The sequence below is a fragment of the Rhagoletis zephyria genome, unplaced genomic scaffold (genome assembly GCF_001687245.7).
Source record: "Rhagoletis zephyria isolate East Lansing unplaced genomic scaffold, Rhagoletis_zephyria_1.1 Rzeph_scaffold_01442, whole genome shotgun sequence".
In the NCBI taxonomy this organism is placed as follows: Eukaryota; Metazoa; Arthropoda; class Insecta; order Diptera; family Tephritidae; genus Rhagoletis; species Rhagoletis zephyria.
Genome location: NW_016158526.1, coordinates 52842 through 76506, shown reverse-complemented (window position 1 = coordinate 76506; position 23665 = coordinate 52842). Strand labels below are relative to the sequence as shown.

At 37.2% G+C, this 23665-nt stretch overlaps 1 protein-coding gene across 1 annotated transcript in view; it reads right to left on the bottom strand.

The window, feature by feature from the left end:
• The window catches only part of LOC108364030 (neurogenic protein big brain-like), a 48699-nt gene that overhangs the window by 12105 nt on the left and 12929 nt on the right, over positions 1–23665 (bottom strand). The gene's annotated exons all lie outside the window — the stretch shown is intronic.

Here is a 23665-nt window from a genome sequence, read left to right as displayed (position 1 = left end):
TTTTTGAGAGCAAACTTTTCGCTTATTCTCTAATTACCGGATCCGGTCCGGATTGTTAGGAAAAGAACCTATTATAACCAGCGAGAGATATGTATGATGTTTTTACATTTGTACATACATATGTTCTTATGTCTATACATACACATGTAACAACAACAGAAATATGCATATACATACATATTTATAGTAGCGTATCGTAGAAACATATCAAGTTTGCTGTTGATAGAAAGAGAGAGATGCAACAAAATACAATCGCCGTTCGGAGTCGGCGTAAAACTGTAGGTCCCTCCCCTTTGTGTGACAACATCAAGGCGCACACCACAAATTGGAGGAGAAGCTCCACTTATGTGTAAGCGCCAATCTATTATTGTTATTATTATGTAAGAATACAAAAACAAATTATTTACCAGAAGCATTGTCTTTTACACACTGAAAAAAGTAATAAAAACTCAAAAAAGCAAAATCGCTACTGCGAAATAATGGTTTGAAAACCGCATAAATTCAAATCCACATTAAAAAAAAATCCGAAAAAAAAGAAACCCAAGTGTACTTGTTTTCGCTCCTCTTCATATCCAGATGCTTTGTATGCATAAAGCTGAGAAATAAATTCTACCTAACAATGGGCAAACGGAGGAGAAACAGTGCTCCTGCTCCTCTCTTTTCATCTACAGCAGTGCTGTCCAACCGGTAGTTCGCGGGCGCCTAGTAGCTCGCGACCTGTATTTTAGGTGCCCCAAACAAAAAGATGGACAGAAGAATTCTCTGTACCGAACTACGCCATTTCCTGTTGTAATTGCGAAAGTGTCAATTGAAAATGAGAATCGTCAATTTTAAATGCGAAAGTGAATTGAAAAGCGTCAATTGGACATGATAAAGCTGCAAATCAAAAATATAATAGCCAACTGTAAATAAGATAAGATAAAAAAAGATTTCCAAAGATATTAATGAAGAAATTTCCAATGACCATGTAGATAAGGCTCTCCGACTTGGCATTTTTAAATTATATAATTGAAACACAGCTTCTCATAAAAATACAAACGTCGTCGGCGTAAAACTGTAGGTCCCTCACCTTTGTGTGAAAAATTCAAGTCGCACGCCACAAACCTGAGGAGAAGCTCGGCCAAACACTAAGCGCCAATCTATTATTATTAATTGAAAAAACTAAATATCCTCAATTATGGTTTTCAGAAATTATGACTGCAACCTCAGCGTTTGTGGGGGAAATCAGCATTTGAAAGGGGCTGTTGGCAGAGAAAAACTGTCAGCTTTTCCCGTCGTTTGCTCTTCTTTTGAACTCGAAAATTCTGGCGGGGTACAATCCATTGCATTACGTGGAAAAAGTTTTTCAGTTACTATCAAAATACGAAAAACGGTGCAGGAATACAAATGCAAAGATCCGTAACTAATAGGTGGTTTTTGCGTCAAACGATGTGGGGAATTTTAATTCGATGAAATGCATCATAATGAATCAATGATGAAATGAATGAATGAATTTTGCATTTCAGTTAACAATGTTAGTTACAGATTTTTGCATTTTAGGTGACGAAATGTTCTCTATGGAACCAGTATTTTCTTTTTCCAAAAAATCGATTTATGGATCATAATGGAAACACTGCTTTATCAATTAAGAGGAAATTGTTGTCTTCACAATACAACGAATGCTCGTTATCTATGTGCATTCCTTTATTTTAGCTAGCTGTATAAATTTTATTAATAAATAAAGGGTTTCATAGGAATCAATTGTGATTGAAGTTTATTAAGGCGGTGCCCGCAAAGCAAAGCAATAGTTTTAAAGTAGCCCTCGGTGCGAACTCGGTTGGACACCACTGATCTACAGAATAATAATATTGTTTTTTTTTTTTCTATTTAAAGCCATTCACTTCCCTACGAGAACACTGATAGTCATTTGATTGATCATGTGATACTTACTGGTGATGGAGATCTCAATCAAGTACTTCTATCAACTTTTTAAGAGCAATATGAAAAACGTGATGTAAACATTTGTATGCATGTGACCTTCCGCCTTCCTCCAACTTATGGCCTTATTTAATGGTCTCTTTTTAACCAACGCATAATTTGCAAGTGTTTGGTAAGATAAATGTGAATGTGTTAGTTTCCATCACACCCCCAAGACAGATGAGCATCAAATGAGTCCTCATTTTATCATTATCACTAATTACTAAAGTGTTTATTAAAGTACTAATTTTTGTTCAGGCGATGGGAAAGATCTGAGCACTTTCCCCATGTCGTTGTAGTCTTTTTTATCTCTTCTTACTAATAGCAAACTTTGATGAACGAAAAATATATCTGCTCTGCTCTAAAAACTACTACACTGCTTATTTTTGTTTTTATAATAAACACATCAGTGCTAATAAATAAAGTACTCATTTTTGTCGTTATAAACTCCTCAGCACTAATAATCAAACAACTCATTGTTGTCATTAGCAAGTCCTCAGTGCTAATAAACAACTACTCATTTTTGTCGTTATGAACTCCTCAGCACTAATAATCAAACTACTAGNCTTTTTCCAAAAAATCGATTTATGGATCATAATGGAAACACTGCTTTATCAATTAAGAGGAAATTGTTGTCTTCACAATACAACGAATGCTCGTTATCTATGTGCATTCCTTTATTTTAGCTAGCTGTATAAATTTTATTAATAAATAAAGGGTTTCATAGGAATCAATTGTGATTGAAGTTTATTAAGGCGGTGCCCGCAAAGCAAAGCAATAGTTTTAAAGTAGCCCTCGGTGCGAACTCGGTTGGACACCACTGATCTACAGAATAATAATATTGTTTTTTTTTTTTCTATTTAAAGCCATTCACTTCCCTACGAGAACACTGATAGTCATTTGATTGATCATGTGATACTTACTGGTGATGGAGATCTCAATCAAGTACTTCTATCAACTTTTTAAGAGCAATATGAAAAACGTGATGTAAACATTTGTATGCATGTGACCTTCCGCCTTCCTCCAACTTATGGCCTTATTTAATGGTCTCTTTTTAACCAACGCATAATTTGCAAGTGTTTGGTAAGATAAATGTGAATGTGTTAGTTTCCATCACACCCCCAAGACAGATGAGCATCAAATGAGTCCTCATTTTATCATTATCACTAATTACTAAAGTGTTTATTAAAGTACTAATTTTTGTTCAGGCGATGGGAAAGATCTGAGCACTTTCCCCATGTCGTTGTAGTCTTTTTTATCTCTTCTTACTAATAGCAAACTTTGATGAACGAAAAATATATCTGCTCTGCTCTAAAAACTACTACACTGCTTATTTTTGTTTTTATAATAAACACATCAGTGCTAATAAATAAAGTACTCATTTTTGTCGTTATAAACTCCTCAGCACTAATAATCAAACAACTCATTGTTGTCATTAGCAAGTCCTCAGTGCTAATAAACAACTACTCATTTTTGTCGTTATGAACTCCTCAGCACTAATAATCAAACTACTAGTTTTTGTCGTTATAAACTCCTCAGTACAGGAAAAACCAAATAAGTAGAAAATCAAAATTTTTACATTTAAAAAACTTTTATTAATACAAAACTCTTATATGTATGTACAAACAAATAACACACGTTCTACATACATATGGATATGTATTACATTGCTGGGGCCGGCGTTGAAGGTGATGTTGTTGGCGGCCTTAAAGAGATAGTGGCGATGTTGAAGGTGATGGTGGCGATTTTGCTGGTGGAGGCGTGGAATGTTGATGGGGCCGGTGTTGAAGGTGATGGTACGATGTTGGTGGCGGCATTAATGGTTGTGGAGGATGTGTTGATTGATGATGATTGCGGTGATGGCGTTAAAGATTATGGTGGTGATGGCAATGTTTGATTTTATTTGTTGCAAATCTGTAATAACGAGAAAATCAGTTAAAATGCACAAATAAATAAGCAATTTACATATGTATGTACATACCTTAAAAATAATGCAAAGGCAACGGGAACAAAATGAAATTTGAAATATGTATTTACAAAATTAAAAAAACTATTTATAATTTCAAATTTTTATCAAATGTGACATTTTTCATCCTGCTTTCATAAAAACTACCATATTTCTTACTCGCTTTATCGCAAAGAATTCCTATAAAAGTCTAACAAATGGAAAATTTTTCACAATTCGAATAAAAAATTTATAAATGTGTGCGTGTGATAGCTAAACAGTTTCGTAGGTGTGTGTAAATCTGTTGAATTTGAGGGAAAACCATGTCTTGCAGGGACAATTCTCGTAGGGTTGTACCCTTTCTTCGTTGTATGCTTTTTTCTTTTGTTTTTTATGCATAAATAACCAAACACGCAACCGCATCATCCGCTTCATCGCTCATGTTTAAGGCCCATCTACATAGAACTGGCATTGGTTTGACAGAACGCGCGTTAAAAGTAAGCTTGCTACAATAAACGCTTGGCGGCGAATGTTTTGCCCACTAAATTAACATAATAACGACAGATAAATTAATAGGGGTATTCTCTGAGTCTTGCAAAGCCCTTGCACGGTGCACGGATTGCACGGTTTGTAAAGCTGTCCCATACGAAAACCGGTTTTTACCGTGCAATCCGTGCAATATGTGCACCATGCAAGGCCTTTGCAAGACTCAGAGAATACCCCTAATATTTCATATCAATAATTGTATGAAAAATGATATTTCTTGCCCGTGTTTGATTACAAAGGAAAAATAATGCAAATAATTTTATTTATTTGCAACAGCTGACGAACGACGCACGCGAAAATTTGAGAGTTGGCCATCTTTCTGCTTTGTGTCGGCGTAAGCGTTGCCGAATTTTGGCTGTGTGGACGGCTGCATTTGAATTCATGTCCCAGTAGAAATTTTAAGCATACGACATCGCTGTTGGTGGCATGAGCTTGCTGCTGTGTATACATGCCAATATAAATGAACCTTCATTTCCATTTAACACGCGTGGTTTCTCAGTGCGTATGCGTACCTTAATCATGCACTTGTACTACTGCTGTATGCATATGGCGGTATTAATATTTCAAATATACAAAAATGCATTCATGGAACAGTATTAAAGCATTCTTACAAGATATGTATCCCCATATGTAAATGCTACATTTCTGATACATTTTAATATACGGCGACATACAAACAAGTAGAATTTACATATTCAAATGCATATCTTGTAAAAGCCCGTTTGTGCTGAAAATAGTATCGTACAACACGTCTGTTCACTAAAATTTTTGTACAAGACTGAAAATATTACAAAAATTCCACTTCAAATGTATCAAGAAATTTACTTAACACAACGACAACGTTCATTCGCTTGCAATTCGGTGGAATTTGAATTTATTCGTGGAAATTCATGACTACGCATGGATTGTTCACACTATTCACTCATATAGCAAGCATTCTTCACGAATGCATACAACCGATTTCTACTGGGGTATTCATAATCAGCTGTTGAAGCGACGCCAACGCCAACTGTTAGTGCCTAGCTAAAGCAAACTAATGGAATATTAGAAAAATTTTCAAAAATCAAATGTTCATGTTAAAATGAAATCACATTTTATTAACACATGCCAGAATTGTAAAACTTAAAAAATATTTTCATACTTAAATACAAAATGTATTTAACAAAGTGTGATTGATTTTGACATTGCCCTCATAAGAAACAGGTTATAATGTCAAATTGAAATGAATTGTTAACCCATTTGAAAATACTTTTTTTCAAATTTGAATTGGTAAAAAAAATGTACACAAAAATTTTTCAAGCAACAAATTTTCTTAATAAACGTGAAATTGTTAAGAGATAAACCGCCGAGGAGAGCAAGTAAGCACATTTTAAGTTTGGTAATAAGTAAATATGTACGTTCGACTTTGCTTGAATATTTAATGTAAGGAAACCAAGATGAAACGGAGCAAAACCTTTGAACGGTGCGCTGTATGCAATAGAATTCAGGACACGAAAATAGAGCGATGTTTTAAACCACCTAGTTGCGAGTTAAGACGGCAGCGATGTAGTGTTGTACTATGTGATTCATCTCACGTTTGTGAAAATCACTTCAAGGAAAGTGATTTCATTTGTTGTCCGTCCGAGTCAAGCACTTTCAAACGAGCTCGTTTATACCCAAACTATTTCGTATGAAAAAAATTTAATTTCAAAATTGTTAGAGTTAAGCTCTCATAAAAATAAACGCACAAAACCAAACATCTTGGGCAATTAAAAACAAGAAAATTGCTAAACGATTTTATAAACAATTTGTTTTATTTTATTGACAAAATATATATATTCCAGGTAATGTAAGTAAAACAAAACTATAATCAAAATAAAAGCCTTGGTATCAGTGCTGATTCGTTTGTTTATACTTTTTGACATTATAGTACCTCAAAAGAGAGCCGCACTGAGTTGTCAATCACACCTTGTTTAATACACCTTGCTTAAATAAATGTATACATTAACAAAACCAAAAAAATTCAAATTGTTATAAAAACGATAAAGCATTTGGAATAAAATATTCTTCCAGAATTATACAAGTATACGTATGAAAGTAAGGTATGCACGGCCGGATCTACGGGGGGAGGAAATAGGGGAAATTTCTCCCCCAAATCAGGTTTGGTTAAGAATTTAAATTACACTCTTGGTATCATGAGCATGAAATGGTATTATAACTTTGGTCCGATGTTTGTAAGTACCAGAATAAAAAGAGATAGACCCATTAAAATGTATACTTATATGATCAGAACGGCGAGCTGAGTCGATTTAGCCATGTCCGTCTGACCGTCTGTCTGTTTGTCTGTCCGTCTGTTTGTATGCAATCTAGTCTCTTAGTTTTCGAGATATCCTGATGAAATTTGGTAAGTGGGTGTATTTTTATATTGTATTAATCATTTATCGGAACCCGAAGAATCGGACCACTATAACATATAGCTCCCATACAACTGATTGTTCAGATATGAGACTTTTCATTATAACTCCTCCATTTATGCAGCTAGGAACATGAAATATTGTAGTACTTGCACCCATTTCCAACAGAATACTTACAGTGAAAATTACAAAGATCGGGTCACTATAACCTATAGCTCCCATACAACTGATTGTTCAGATATAAGATTTTTCGTTATAACTCCCCCATTTATGTAGCTAGGAAAATGAAATTCGCACCGTTCTCACTCATTACTAACATAATACTTACAGTGAAAATTACAAAGATCGGGTGACTATAACATATATCTCCCATACAACTGAATGCTCAGATATGAGAATTTTCGTTATAACTCCTCCATTTATGCAGCTGGGAATATGAAATTTCGCACTATTTTCACCCATTATCAAAGGAATACAGTGAAAGTGGTGAAGATTTGGTCGCTATAACCTATAGCCTCCATACAACTGATTGTTCAGATATGAGATATTTTGTTATAAATTATCCATTTATGAAGCTAGAAACATTAATTTCGCACTATTTTCAGTCCTTATCGATAGAAAGTTTACAGTAAAATTAACAAAGATCCGGTCGCTATAACCTTTTTATTGCCTCCATACCACAGATTGTTCAGATACCAGTTTTTCGATATATCTCCTTTATGTTGGAAGTTAAACCCATTAAATTGTGTTACCGGTTTACATACCGATCACACAGCAGTGAAAATCACTTAGGTTGGTGCTATATAAGGTATATCTTTCATACCTTTGATTGTTTAGATATAATTTTTTATATATGTATCTCGTCTATCTAAGTATGTATGCTGTGAATATATACATTTTTTCAAATGCAGTAATCTGTTAAAGTAATATTTTCAGATGTTGATGAAAGGTATGAAGCCATCGGCACAGCCGAAGACAGCGCTGCTCTTACTTGTTTTTTCTGATATGAAGTTGGTCATTTCTAATAGATTTTAAATACATTTTGAAAAAAAAGTTCAACCCCTCAATTTGAAGAATGCATTATATATTGCATTTCTTATGATTTGCATACAGCTGTGCATCCTTCACACAATTGTATATCCCTCGAACAACAAGTCAATTTTAGTGCTATTCAAGACCTTTAATTTGAGCCAAGGTAGAAGCCTCTAGCGCTAGCACATCTATAGCAATAGTGAAAATTTGTTGTTGCTATGCTCCGTCTTGCTCTAGTTGTTTTTGCTACTGCTCTAGTTGTTTTTGCTACTGCTCTAGTTGTTTTTGCTACTGCTCCGGCTACAAATAGCAATTCGGTCGTTTTCTTCGTTTTGGTACCTGCTTCGTGATGCAACGCGACGTAGCTCGAAGTAAAACAAGAAAGATGCTACTGCGTTTTGTGCATAATGCAATAATACAAGGTGGTATCAGTTGTGACAGCTCGATTTGACACTGCCGTAGCTCAGTACAATGGGGAAAAGTAGAAAATTTCACATTTTCTCCTAAACAAAATTTGCCTTTTTATAGTATATTCGTAATGAAATAAAATAAGATAAAATCCCTTTTAAGAAAGCAAAATGTGTATACTGAGAAAAAATAAAAAACATTCAACTATATTATTAGGCAAAGAATTGTTAAAGAAGTAACACTGTTTCACCTAAGGCAGTCAACATGGCGGAATTAGAGCGAGAAGTTGCCAACCGATAACACCTTGTATTATTGCATCATGCGTTTTGTGTGTATGGCTCTGCTACTCACCCTACAAGAATTGTGTGATGGAAACTAAGCCATTCTCATTTATCTTACTAACACATTTGCAAATGTTGCATAGGTTAAAAAGAGACCAAGGTCATAAGTTGGAGGAAGACGGAAGATCACATGTACACAAATGTTTACATCAGATTTTTCACACTGCCCTTTAGAATTTGATAGAAACTTGTCGGTAGCCAGTGACAGAAATCTCTATCAGTCTTGCCACTCAAATGATTTGTCAAATGATAGTCACTGTTCTTGCAGGGCATCTATTCACGTTGAGAGCAGTAGCAGTAGCGAAAATAAAAACTACGAAATAGCGTAGCATTTTCAATCGCTGTGTACATGGGTAGGGATCCCGGTGTTTTTGAGGTCCCGAAAATCCCGGGATTTGGTTGCATTAATCCCGGGATTCCGAAAAATTGCGAACATCGAATTGAAAGTAACAACTTGTTTATGAACTAGAAGTATGATTTTTTTAAAATACCGTTTTGACTACAATTAACAAAAATATTGAAACTATACTTTTAAATTGCAGCCTGGGCTTTTTTTTTGAAAAAAAAACAAAGTTTTAATGAAAAGTTGCAAAATTTTTTAAATCAATCTTCTCAAACTTCCTCAAACCGGAAAACTTATAATTTATCCGACGTGCTGGTAAAATAAGTTCGAATATTTAGTAATGGAGGAGATAGGGATCATTATCTTCAAATGGCTTATGACTACCTTTTGACTTTTCAGCCTAAAAGTGTTGAGGCCGAAATATGTTTTTCATCAGGAAGTTTTGTGTGTAACAAATTCAGGTCAGTGATGCCAGATTGTGGGTAATTTCTCTATTTGAGGGATATTTTGCAACACAAATTATTAATAGGGAAAAAGGGACATTTCAAATAAAAAAGGGATTTTCGTTGGCACAGTTATCGATGCATAATTGATCAAAGTTCAAGAATATTCGAAACTCTTTCGTAATTAATCGTTCTGAAGATGTGATGAGGAGTGAAATGATATATAATTACTAAAAAGTATAAGCACAATTTTGAAAATTTTCTCACGTTAACTAATTCAAGCGCTGAGTAAAAAATAATTTTTTCCATTGTAACTAGCGTTTCATGTAAAAAGCGGAACAAATTATCTAATGAAATGTTAAATAGCACATGTATGTGCTTCAATTTTAAAGTCATCAAAAAATCATATTCGCTTACACAATGCAAATAAATTGTAAAAGTGATAGTTTTAAGAATTGCCAGTAAGTATACAGCAATAAAAAACACAAATGTATGTATGCATTAGTTACCTTAATATGGATGAAAGCTTCTTCAAAATCTTAGATTTTAATAAACATTGAAGCTAATTTATGAATGTACTAGATATTTTTAAAATCTTTTAGGCCCTTAGTGAGTAATCTACCGACCTTTGAATTTCGAAAGAATATTATGTGTGTGGTGTAGTGTAGTGCAGTGCGCACTTCCCCTCCGCAGGGCCTGGGTTCAAGCCCTGGTCAAAGCAAGATCGCAAGAAAAAATAGAAAAAAGTGTTTTTCTTAACATTTAAAATTTGAAATTATACTAAGTAACTATTTTTTTAAAAGACTGAATTTAAGTATTGTTTTTTGTTTTTACAAAAAAGAAAACTTATATTCTTAACAAATTTACAGCATAAAATATGAACAGATTTTTTTATTAAATACATGTATTTGTTTTTGCTATGTTTTTCTGATAAGTAATCATTATTTAATAAATATATCTGGTTTTTTCATTAAATTATACCATCGTCGTTAAAAAAGATACATACTTTAGTATTGTTGTATGTTCTATAGACAAAACATGGTGGCGAGTAAACGCTACTTACGACAAATGTATACGGAATGAAAATTCAATTTTCGTATTAACGTTTAAAGATATTAAATTTAAAAATATGGAAAATAAAAGCTAATAAAACCAACTACGTCTCCTTCAAAAATTACAAAAATCTATCGTATAGTTTCGGATGAATTCGACCTTAAACTTCAAAGTGAATTTTCTCAAAACCGTGGTTTGTAACAAACGACATACGTTTTGTTAAAAGAGAAAATAAATAAAGTCAGTTTGATAAAATACAATACATATCAGAATATCGTTGAATTAGTTTAAGATCTATTGCTAAATTTTATACAGATTAGGCTAAAAAGTAGAAAATAAATACTAAGTTAATTGTAAAACAAATATTTTTAAAGCAAGCTTTGTAAATATGAACGAAATCGGACCACAAATCAAAATCGGTTTACCCAATATATCGACTCCTGCGCCTCCTATCGGTTTAATTCAGCTTTCGTATTGCATTGTCATTGGCTTCTGAGTTAACTGTGAAATGTCAAGTCTCTAGGTTATCGGGAAGTTGGTCAAAAATTGATTGCAAGGTTTGCGCCTAACAAACATACATACATACAGAGCAAGTTAAATAAAATCTTGTAAACAACTTTTTAATATACCACGCTTCTATAAATGGACTAAAAAGTATAAAATTGTAACGTAGCTTCCCTACGCTATACTATTACGCACCTACATACCCATCATACATACATACTTTTACCCCTTTTTATTTTAGTGTGGTAGAATAAGCAAAAAAATGTGGTAGATTTGAATAAGATGTGGTAGATTTTCCAATTAATATTTTTAGTGGCTGTATACACATAGTTTGTAATTAAGAATTAAGTATTTGGGCGTGTTTTGCCAAACTTAAAATGTCTACAGTTTTGACTAGCTACTCATTTTATTAAGTTGACAAAATGTATGATCCTTTAATAAACATTTATTTTTGCGTATGTATAATTAAACCATAGAGCGAAACAAATAACTCCCTTCCATTGCATAATACTTTATTATATTTGCTATAAGCGGATTTCTGGAATCTTAAAAAGTTTAATCACAGATATATTTAAAGCCAAAGCAAGTTAAGAGTTATGTGAAAATTGTACACAAATTACATATGCAAAATAATCTGAGACGTGCAAAACGCCATCCGTGTAGTGAAATATGCTTCATTTTAAGTGTTTTAGTGTATGTAAAATGGAAAAATCCATTTCAATAACACTTTTCATTTGATTTAAACTGTAACCAAATAAAAAATTCTCATTTTCGTTGTTGGTGTTTCCGACAGGGTAGGAGTGTGATGTAATGTGGAACGATTTTCCGTCATCCCTTGTCAAATTCGGTTTGGAGACAAACCGGTTTCGGCGTTGTGCCATCTTCAGTGTCATTTTTCGTTCTGAATAGTTTCTGTCTGTCCGTCACTATTTATAACCGTGTTAAATCGTCGTTGGTTCATAGTTAGGTACGTCTCAGCGGATTATATTCTTTTGCTCAACCAGGATACTACGAAATAGTGCAAACGAGGAAGACCCACTAGACAAGCAAGATCTATATAAGCTGACTTGCGAATGTCAACATAGTTACATAGGACAAACAGGGCGCAAGATAAAAACAAGATAACGTGAACATATAAGGGACTACAACAAAAAAATGCTAAAACATTATACTACCCCGGAATCGAACTTCGCAAACCATATGGCAGAAAACCATTGTACGCCAATGAAAATAGGAAAGACAGCCAAAGTTCTCCATGTACAGCACAAAGGACAACGCCTAAGCGTATTAGAGAATATGGAGAAATACAAACAAAAGACGTTCGTCGGAAAAATAATAAATGAGCAAATAAACACCGCATCTGATATATTATTCGAACCACTCAGGCTACTATACGCAAAATAAAACAGAAACCCTGCAACTACCATAAACAATGAAATGCAGGTCCAAACTACAGAAACAAAGAGAAAGAAAATAACTGATTTTTACCTACCTGCGACTCCATGCAACAATTAATCAAAACAAGAGGTTAACAGCTAATTTCTACCTGAGGATGTACACACAGAACTGAAACTACTGGTTGAACAAAAGGATATAATCCGCTGAGACGTACCTAACTATGAACCAACGACGATTTAACACGGCTATAAATAGTGACGGACAAACAGAAACTATTCAGAACGAAAAATGGCACTGAAGATGGCACAACGCCGTAACCGGTTTGTCTCCAAACCGAATTTGACAAGGGATGACGGAAAATCGTGCCACATTACATCAAATAAAAAACGTTTATTCTTACAACGCGTTTTTTTCTCAGTGTATTTTAGTGAGTCTCCGAACCTACATACATATGTGCATACTCTGACCTTTACAGAAACAAAGCGAATTGCGCAAATCAATAATCATCAAATGTCGCATCGCTCAGATCAGATACTAGTTTTTGTGAATATTGCAGATACGTTGTATTGAATATAAGCAAATATGTGGTCGATTTTAACCCTTGTGTGGTAGATGTGGTAGAAACCCAAATTTTTAAAAATATGTGGTAGATCTACCATATATGTGGTAGAGGTTTGCACACTGGCTGACATACCCCTGCAAAAATCGTTGGACTATGTAGTCTATTTGTGGTATATTGGAGTACTTACAAAAGTGTTCGTCTGTCATGCTGTAGCGGACCAACTGCAACCCCAACCACTGTTCGTGCTTTAACGAAATGTGATTGAAGTTGAGTTGAAAGCACATTTGCATGTCTGACTGTAGCTGAACGTGTAGAGATGTTCGCTGTTAGCTCCCAGCATGCTCGGGTTCGAATGCGGTCAGAGGCAACATGTAATTTTTAATTTTTGTTTTTGGTTTGCGAAAAAGCATCTGTGAAGTGAAGAACAAAAGCGTGTACAAACGAAAAAATATATCAACAATGCCAATGCACGCTAACATACCACGAAAGTTCGCTGCGTATTCATGCCTAAGGATTGCGATCTTCATTCGTTTCTCAAACGGTTCATTCGACGACCAACTTAAAGTGATCAACGCGAACTCAGCCGGCACCAGCGCATCGGGAGGCTTATGCCTTTTTGCAGGTGACCTTTCGGACCGCCAACACCATCTGCCGCCCTTGGGCCAAAGTTACTGCCGAGAACCGCTACCAACTAAGACCGCTGCCACCTATTAGGGCGGAGCTGCCTCCTTCCTCATCATCGGGCCGCCAACATCACCGGCGCCCCTACGCCGAAGCCAATAACAAGGGCCGCCCCCTTTCAGGACCGCTAGCCTAATTACCGCCATCCAGGGCCGCTGTCACCGTCACCCCCCTATTAGGGCCGGGCTGCCACCTTCATCATCATCGGACCGCTAATATCCCTGCCATCCCTAGGCCGAAGTCGCTGCCGAGGACCGCCACCTGCCGTTTGTCTGTAAGGACCGTTAACATCATCGCCATCCAGGGCCGCTGTAACCGCTAGTCCTTCTCCACCTGATCTTTCCATCGCAGTGGGGGCCTCCCTCTTCCTCTGCTACCACCAGCGGGTTCCAAGTTGAATACATTCAGAGCGGGAGCGTTGCTGTCCATTCGAACGACATGACCAAGCCAGCGGAGCCGCTGTATTTTAATTCGCTGCATTATGTCCATGTCGTTGTAAAGCTCATCGTTCCATCGTCTGCGGTACTCGCCGTCGCAAACGCCGATATCGTATCGATGTCATCGGCATAAGCCAGCAATTGCACGCTCTTGCAGTAAATTGTTCCTGAGCGGTTCAGTTTTGCAGCTCTTATTATCTTCTCCAACATCAGATTAAAGAAGTCACATGAAAGGAAGTCGCCCTATCTGAAACCCCGTTTGGTGGCGAACGGCTCGGAGAGGTCTTTGCAAATTCTGACGGATATNATCGTTGATGTCGTTGTAAAGCTCATCGTTCCATCGTCTGCGGTACTCGCCGTCGCAAACGCCGATATCGTATCGATGTCATCGGCATAAGCCAGCAATTGCACGCTCTTGCAGTAAATTGTTCCTGAGCGGTTCAGTTTTGCAGCTCTTATTATCTTCTCCAACATCAGATTAAAGAAGTCACATGAAAGGAAGTCGCCCTATCTGAAACCCCGTTTGGTGGCGAACGGCTCGGAGAGGTCTTTGCAAATTCTGACGGATATGGTGCTATTGCTCAACGTCATTTTACACAGCCGTATGAGTTTTGAGGGGATGCCAAATCTAGACAAAGCGGCGCATAGGCAACTCCTTTTAGTGCTGTCAAAAGCGGCTTTAAGGTCGACAAATAGGTGGTGAGTGTCGATCCTTTTCTCGCGGGTCTTTTCCAAGATTTGGCATATTGTGAATACCTGNGGTTCAGTTCTGCAGCTCTTATTATCTTCTCCAACATCAGATTAAAGAAGTCACATGAAAGGAAGTCGCCCTATCTGAAACCCCGTTTGGTGGCGAACGGCTCGGAGAGGTCTTTGCAAATTCTGACGGATATGGTGCTATTGCTCAACGTCATTTTACACAGCCGTATGAGTTTTGAGGGGATGCCAAATCTAGACAAAGCGGCGCATAGGCAACTCCTTTTAGTGCTGTCAAAAGCGGCTTTAAGGTCGACAAATAGGTGGTGAGTGTCGATCCTTTTCTCGCGGGTCTTTTCCAAGATTTGGCGTATTGTGAATACCTGGTCTATGGTGGATTTGCCAGGTCTAAAGCCACANTTCAGACATAGCGGCGTATAGGCAACTCCTTTTAGTGCTGTCAAAAGCGGCTTTAAAGTCGACAAATAGGTGGTGAGTGTCGATCCTTTTCTCGCGGGTCTTTTCCAAGATTTGGCATATTGTGAATACCTGGTCTATGGTGGATTTGCCAGGTCTAAATACACACTGATAAGGCCCAACCAGTTCATTGACGGTGGGCTTCAGTCTTTCACACAATACGCTCGATAAGACCTTGTAACCTATGCTTAGAAGGCTGATCCCACGGTAGTTGGCGCGAATGGCGGGGTCACCTTTCTTGTGGATTGGGCAGAGCACATTTAAATTTCAGTCGTCGGGCATGCGTTCATCTGGCCATATTCTGACCAAGAGTTGATGCATGTACCTTATCAACTCCTCGCCGCCGTACTAGAATAGCTCAGCTGACAGGCTGTCAGCTCCAGCAGCTTTATTGTTTTTTAGCCGTTTTATTGCTATTCGTACCTCGTCATAGTCAGGCGGTGGAACGTCGACTCCGTCATCATCGACTGCGGGCTCGGGTTCTTCTTCTCCACAACTTTCCGTGCTGCTACCATTTAGTAGGACGGAGAAGTGTTCCCTCCATATTTTAAGTACGCTCTGAACATCGGTAACTAGGTCGCCATTGTTGTTCTTACAGGAGTACAAACTGGTCTTGAAACCTTCCGTAAGTCGCCTAACTCTTTGGTAAATTTTTCGGGAATTCTTCCTGTCGGCCAGCATTTCAAGCTCTTCGCACTCACGTATTTCGGCCTCTCTCTTATTATTGCGGCAAATACGTCTCGCTTCCCTCTTCAGAACCCTATAGCAGTCCCACATAGCGCGGGTTGCGCCCGATCGCAGCGTGGCCCTGTAGCCGTAGGCGGCATCTTTTTTCTCTGCAGCTTCCTGACACACCTCATCGTACCAGTTGTTCTTTCGGGCTCGCTGAAATCCGACTACTTCTTCGGCGGCGGTACTTAATGAGCGGGAAATGTGGTTCCACTGCTCGCATATGTCGGTTTGTTGAAGAATGCTCTCTGAGAGCAGGTGTGAGAGTCGAGTAGCGAAAGAACTGGCTGTCTGTTGTGATAGCAGCTTTTCGATGTTAAGCTTTCCTTGCATATTTGGGAGCACATTTTTTGCTGCACAGTGGCTGTCGCGAATCTTGGCTGTAACAAGTCGATGTTTGGGCCTCGAGTGTGCGTACGTCTAAACCACTGGAAGCGTGCTTTCCGTCTATCACAACATGATCAATTTAGTTTCTCGTTTTTCGATCCGGAGATAGCCACGTAGGTTGATGGATCTTTTTATGCTTGAACCTAGTACTGCATACTACCATGTTTCGGGCCCCGGCGAAGTCTATCAGCCTCAATACGTTGTCGGAACTTTCGTCGTGGGGCTGAATTTTCTGACGGTGGTACCAAAGATCCCTTCCTTGCCCACCCTGGCATTGACCGAAATAAGTCGGAGTGGCCCCACCGAAGCTCCCTCTCTTTCTGCCGTAACCCAAGGCTCCACTCGGATTGGTTACCGAATCTTGCACATGGGTTGCTCACGTTGCCCAGAGCGCGCGAACGAGGACGCAAGAGTCGGGATTTAGTATAGCCATGTAACTGTACCTTCATACCCAGCGCAACGACCATACGCCATTGCACTCTATTTTTTTTTGTTCTATCCTATGGTTTGAGTATAGATAGATACGTGTTGAGAAATCACTTTCCTTATTAAATATGGCAACCTTATCATGGTTACTTTTGACATTAACTATGGTGTAATTTTTCATTTTGGTTTTTCGCTTCCGCCCTTTTTCTTTCCTTTATACATTTTGAGCTCTCACGTGATTAGACCTATTCTACATTGTACATTACATATTTTTAATAAAATCTTTCTACACTCAAAAGGTTATGGGCCCAGAAGCCCACGTGCTGCGCAAATAGATAAGTCTCCTCTTAAAATATAATATATGGATGGTGAAATTATCATCCTCGACGACTCTATTCCTTGTGACTCTGCATTTGTTTCGGGATTCCTCGAAAATTTAATCGACAGCGTTATTCCACACTCATCGCTTCGATGGCCAAAATTACCAGCTATGGCGACGCCAGATGGAAATATTTATATATGGCTGAAAATAAATGAAAGCCATACATTCTGGGTACAGAGCAGAGGACACAGCAAAACAGTGCAAAATGGGATGAGAAAAATGCGGAGGCACAAGCCTTCATCATGAGAGGCATAGAGCTGGAACAACTTACAGCCTTATTCTGTATCACGAATGATAGGCAACACGAACGATTCGTCTGCAGAGGAATGCTTCAAAAATTAGTCTGGCGGCATAATTTTAGCCGGTTTAAACGCAACCGAGACCATTGCAACGTAATGTATGAAAAGCAAGACGAAGACGACCGATAGAGTTTAAAATCGCAATCAGAAAGGTTGTAGTCTGCGGACGAATCGTTCGTTTTGCCTATCTTTCGTGATACAGAATAAGGCCCTTAAGCATCTCACCGAGTGTTCAACCGCCCAAATGTGGACGAAACTAAAAGCAGCACATGCCGAAAAAAGTGAGCAATCTGCGCAAGTTATTCTTGAGAAATTTATGAGCATCAAGATGAAAAATGATGAACAAGTTGTTGATTTTGTTGTAAGTGTTCTGCCCATAGCACAAAGGCTTAAAGATATGGACTTAGAGCAAAAACAGCCTATGATCATTGACAAAATTCTGAGTAGTCTACCAGTCAGGTTCGATCACGTACGTACTGCATGGTACGCAGTACCACGAGAACTTCAAAGCATAGAGCGACTGACAGAACATCTTCTTAATGAGGAGAACCTCATTAGTTCACGTACAAGTTCCAAAAATTGTTCAAACGCTGCCTACGCAGTAAATGAGAGCAAAAGCAAAAATAGCACCAGTGTGTCAAATCAAAAACGAAGCGGGAAGTGCAACTACTGTAATAAATCGGGTCATTGGGCAAGAGAATGCAGAAAACGTCAGAAAGATCAACGAAACAAGGAAGAAAGAAAAAGTCAACGTCATTCACTGTCACTTCAAAACGAAAGTAACAACAACGGACGACAAGCAGAACAAATAACTGAAAATGCATATATATTTAATGTAAACGCATCAAANATGAGAGCAAAAGCAAAAATAGCACCAGTGTGTCAAATCAAAAACGAAGCGGGAAGTGCAACTACTGTAATAAATCGGGTCATTGGGCAAGAGAATGCAGAAAACGTCAGAAAGATCAACGAAACAAGGAAGAAAGAAAAAGTCAACGTCATTCACTGTCACTTCAAAACGAAAGTAACAACAACGGACGACAAGCAGAACAAATAACTGAAAATGCATATCTATTTAATGTAAACGCATCAAAAAATTGCAATAGTGTCAAAAATATTTTCTACGCGGATTCAGGCGCCACTGATCATATGGTTTTCCAAAAGGAGTTGTTCATGAATCTTCAACCTGAATTGTCCGAAATAGAGTTGTAAAACTATCGATAGTGCCACCATCGATAGTTTCCATGTTTCAGAAAAAAACTATCATTACTCGTTGATAGTTTCCAGCAATACTATCGATAGGGTCAAACGCTACCATCGATAGTACTATCGATAGTCAATGTAATGTTAAAAACTCTTCCAAATTAACAGGGACGGCTTCGAAAAACAAAAAAACAAAATATTGAAAATATAAACACACGTAGGGCCGTTTTCTTAAGTAACTTTTAACTTTAAAATTCACTTTATGTTTAAATATTGCTTTAACATGTATATTTCTGTCTAAGTAAAGCATTTTATTATCGAATTTAATTTTTTTATTTACATATCTATTACTGAAGCTTACAATTAAAAATAAAATTATGAGTCTAGTAAAGAAAGCTTCTTCTTATGATCTATAACACATGGCAACAAAAATGGGAAAAAATTTGTTGCGGCAAATGTTACAGCTGTTTTCGATTGACTTGTCAGTGCTGATTACGAATTCATGAGCATAAGGTTTCCATCAGGTCCAGATTTTGTGAAAAACGAGGTCAAAATGTCAAAAAATCGAGGTTTTTTGGCAATATTTTAGAAGCTCTAGCAAAGAATCAAAAGGGTATTAGGCTTAAATTAAAGCTAGAAGTCCCGACTACTATCCCTGAAAATACCATACCGACACCTTGACCTGATGGTCACTTATAGTCATTTATTGAACAGCAAAACCTGATTTTGTGCGAAGTTTGAGTACCCACCGCAATTAAAGAAAAGGGAATGGAGCCTTCCACTTGGGCTGAAATTAAGGTTTGAACTTTCGACTACAATCGCTTAAAATACCATCCCTGAACCTTAACCCTAAGGTCACTTATAGTTATTTATTTAACAGCAAAAACTGATTTTGGCAAAACTTATTTATTTTTTTCAATAGCACAGTATTTATTCCAGTATTTTTATATTGTTCAATAAATGACTTTTAGTGACCATCAGGTCAAGGTGCAGGGGTAGTAGCCGAGAGTTATAGCTTTAATTTAAGCCCCAGTTAAAGGTTCTAAAGGTTGTTTTTTGTGCTAGACCTTCTAAAATATTGCAAAAAACGTGATTTTTTGACACTTTAACCTCGTTTTTCTTAAAATCTGGAGCTGATGGAAACCTAATGCTTACGGACTCGTAATCAGCATAAAAAAGTCTATGAAAAACAGCTTTATCATTTGCCGCAACAAAATTACTGTTGCCTTGTTTAATTGTTGCTTATTATAAATTTTCAAATATGATATATTCTGTTTAAATTTCGTAATATAATTTTTGGATTTGTTTACATACAGTCAAGAAACATACAAAAGTCAAACACCGACAATAGAAATGCTTTACTTCAGACATAGCCTTATGGTTTGAAGCAACGTTTAAATATAAAGGGAGCTTTTCAATTAAAGTTTGCTTGAGAAAATGTCCATTAAAGGAGGAATCACAATGAAAGTATCACTTATAATAAAAAATTGGCAAACTTAAAAAACTGACGCGCAGCTACATAGAGACATTATAAGTAAAATCGGCTGTGCTAGAGGTTTTAAACTATCGATAGTCAACTAGTACTATCGATAGTTTAACCTTTTTTGAGAAAAACTATCACTACTCATCGATAGGGGCAAAAAAACAAAACTATCGATACTATCGATACTATCAATAGTACCATCGATAGTTTGACACCTCTAGTCCGAAAGTGTACACGTAAGAGTTGGCGATGGCCGGCGTTTAAAGGTAGAGGGCACAGGAGATATCAAACTACAAAGCAAGTCAAATGTGGTTTTTATCATGAAAAATGTGTTACTTGTGCCACAACTTGATAAAAATCTTATCTCCATTTCACGAGCCACCGAGAGGGGCTCACGAGTTGTTTTTGAGTCAGGTGGCATGCATGTTTATTTTATAAAAGGCAACGACGTTATAGCTGAAGGCAGGAATGAAAACCGACTATACCGTATGAATGTGAAGTCAGCGCCGACGTCATCAGTCAATGTTGTAATAACAGAGTCTTTAACATTATGGCACGAGCGTCTTGGACACGTAAATTATAAAACGCTTCGTGAGATGTGTGAACATAAGGTAGTGAGTAGGGCTGCCAGATGTCTCTGTTGCCAAACCGGGACACTTAAGGGGGGGAGAGGCATCTCGCTCCTTCCCCTTCGTTTCGACAAAAATTACGTACGAAAGGATGTAGTAAAATTTTATTTTGACAAACAAAAACAAAAACATAAAAACATGAGATGATGAGATCATTACAACGTACACCAGCAAAACAAAACAATTTATCACAACTAAAGCACGTTTTTGTTCCTTACAAAAATACAGTTTATACTAAATACATCAGAAAACATAAAAATAAAATTGCTAAACTTTGTGCAAAACTCGGAAAAATGCAATAAATTTGCATACAAATTCGCAACTTTCTATTCAGACTTTTTTATAAAAATTTTCAAAATGAAGTTTTGCAGCCCATAAAAATTTAGTTGATTCTTGGTATTGTTTTTACTGAGAGTTTCTTCCATACACACTATGTTCGACATTTTTTTGTATGTGAAAGACACTGTCAGCAAAAAATAAATAATTGCAAAAAATCAACGAAATTATCTGGTAACTTTAGACTTGCACTTTACTAATTGGCTCAAAAGCTACATTTTCAAAATTTTTTCTAAAATATCTGATTAGAAATTGTGATCAGATGAAAGAGTCTCCGAGCCAATAATTTTGTACGGCACGGTACTTATAAGTAATCTAGGTTTCACCAAAGAAAAAAAAATTAAATAGAAGGTAACATTAAAATATCAGTCATTTGTTTCGTTGCTGTGAACTTGTTTCAAAACTTCTGGCTTTTGCTTAATATAATTGTAAAACTCTGTGCATGTCATTTTAAGGTATTTAGGTACATACTTATATTAATCATCAACTATTGCTTGTGCAAAACGTGTTAAATTAAAAAAAAAAAAATCGCATATTAAAGAGCACCAACCCAACTCGTAATAAATTTAAGTATACAAATTTTAGTATTTAGTATAGAATTATTCAGTTGAAATACGCCAATATTAAAATGAAGCGCTTCGCACTTAACGGATGCTTTTTCATAATTAAGTTAAAAAAAAAATATTTAAATTCCATGCTGCCTGTAATGGGATTTGAACCCTGACGCTCTGGAAATTAGCAAATTGTGGCAAGCATCTTCGTGCACTCAGCTACTGCCAGACATGTAAATGTGCATTCAAATGTTCAGTTTGATTCAACACCACGTGTACGTGGTATGAAAGTATTGTTTTTAAATACTATGCGTTATTTCCCCCAGTAAATTCATAAAATTATTCTTAATATTGCACGCGTTTTATTTCTCAGTGTAGTCATTTTTATGCAAAATTTGTGCAAACAAATCGAGCACTTAAACGAAACCCGGGACACTTTAAGGTTGGACCGGGACACCGGGACAAATAGTCCAAAACCGGGACATGTCCGGGAAAACCGGGACGTCTTGCAGCCCTAGTAGTGAGGGATTTAAACATTTCGAATGTCAAAAGAGAGCTACAATTCTGTGAGGCCTGTGCGTACAGTAAGCAACATAGAAATTCCTATCCCAAATGCGGTGCTAAACGCGCTGATAAGCCCGGTGACACTTTTCATATGGACCATTGTGGCAAAATGAGTAGCCCATCAATTGGCGGCTCCAACTACTTTCTCCTCTTAAATGACGATTACTCGCGATACTGTTTTGTTTACTTTTTAAAAAACAAACTGATGTTCTAAACAAACTGATGCAGTTTCTGGCGGATGTGTAAGCGGACGGGCATAGAATAAAGCGTATACGGTCTGACGGTTTCCTTGAATTTTGCAATGAGGAAGTAAATTGTCTGCTGTTAGAAAACAAAATAAAGCTTGAGGTAACCATCCCAAGAGCGCCTGAGCAAAACGGGTTTATAGAGCGAGAAAACATAACTGTTGTGGAGAGTGCGAAAGCAATGCTTCATAACAGACAATTACCATTATACTTGTGGGCTGATGCAACGCATACTACAGTTTACGTAAAAAATAGAACGGCTTCTGATGTAATTGATGGGTGTACTCCATGTGAGAAATGGTATGGCAAAAAGGCGTCTATAGGACATATACGCGTTTTTGGCTGCGATGCATACATCCATATTCCCAAAGAGCAGCGTACAAAGTAGGACAAGAGTTCGATTAAAGGCATTTTAGTCGGTTATAACGAAGATAGCAAGGCGTACCGAGTTTTCGATCCAACTAACAGAAGAGTGCTTATTCGACGTGACGTCATATTCAACGAAAAACGTACTGTAGTCAATGAATTTTACGAAACTAAACAACGCAGAAATGAAGACACTGAGACACCAGTGGAAAAAATGGAGGACTCACAAACGCAGACTAATTTGCAATCACGCAGCCCCTATGCATTAAGAAGCGCATCAAAAACACAAAAGGCGGCTGAAGGAACTGTTGCTGAATTGTGTGTAGCATGCGTTGAGCCGTCAACACTAGAGGAAGCAATGTCAAGTGATGATTCTGACAAGTGGACGGAGGCGATAAATGAGGAAATGCAGACTCTTCAGAAGAACCAAACATGGGTTTTGGTTCCACGAACAAGCGAAATGCATGTTATTACTAATTGCTGGATTTGTAAAAAGAAATTCAATTCGCATGGCGAAGTCGAAAAATATAAAGCTCGTTTAGTCGTAAAGGGATGCTCTCAAACACAAGGTGTTGACTACGGAGAAATCTACGCACCTGTCGTCAGGTATGAATCTGTCAGGGCGGTACTTAGTATAGCTGCGGCGAATTCAGCGTACATGCATAATTGGCTAGGTATGTATGTATTTATATGTATGTATGCAGATATTTAAATGCCGGTTTGCTATTCGCGCGACAAGCTTTTTTAAAAACGAAGTAAATTAGTACAAATTGTTAGTAATTTTCATTAGAGTTTGAATAACTCCTTTCACTAAATGGCTTTTAGTAACTTTAACGAGACCTTAACTTAT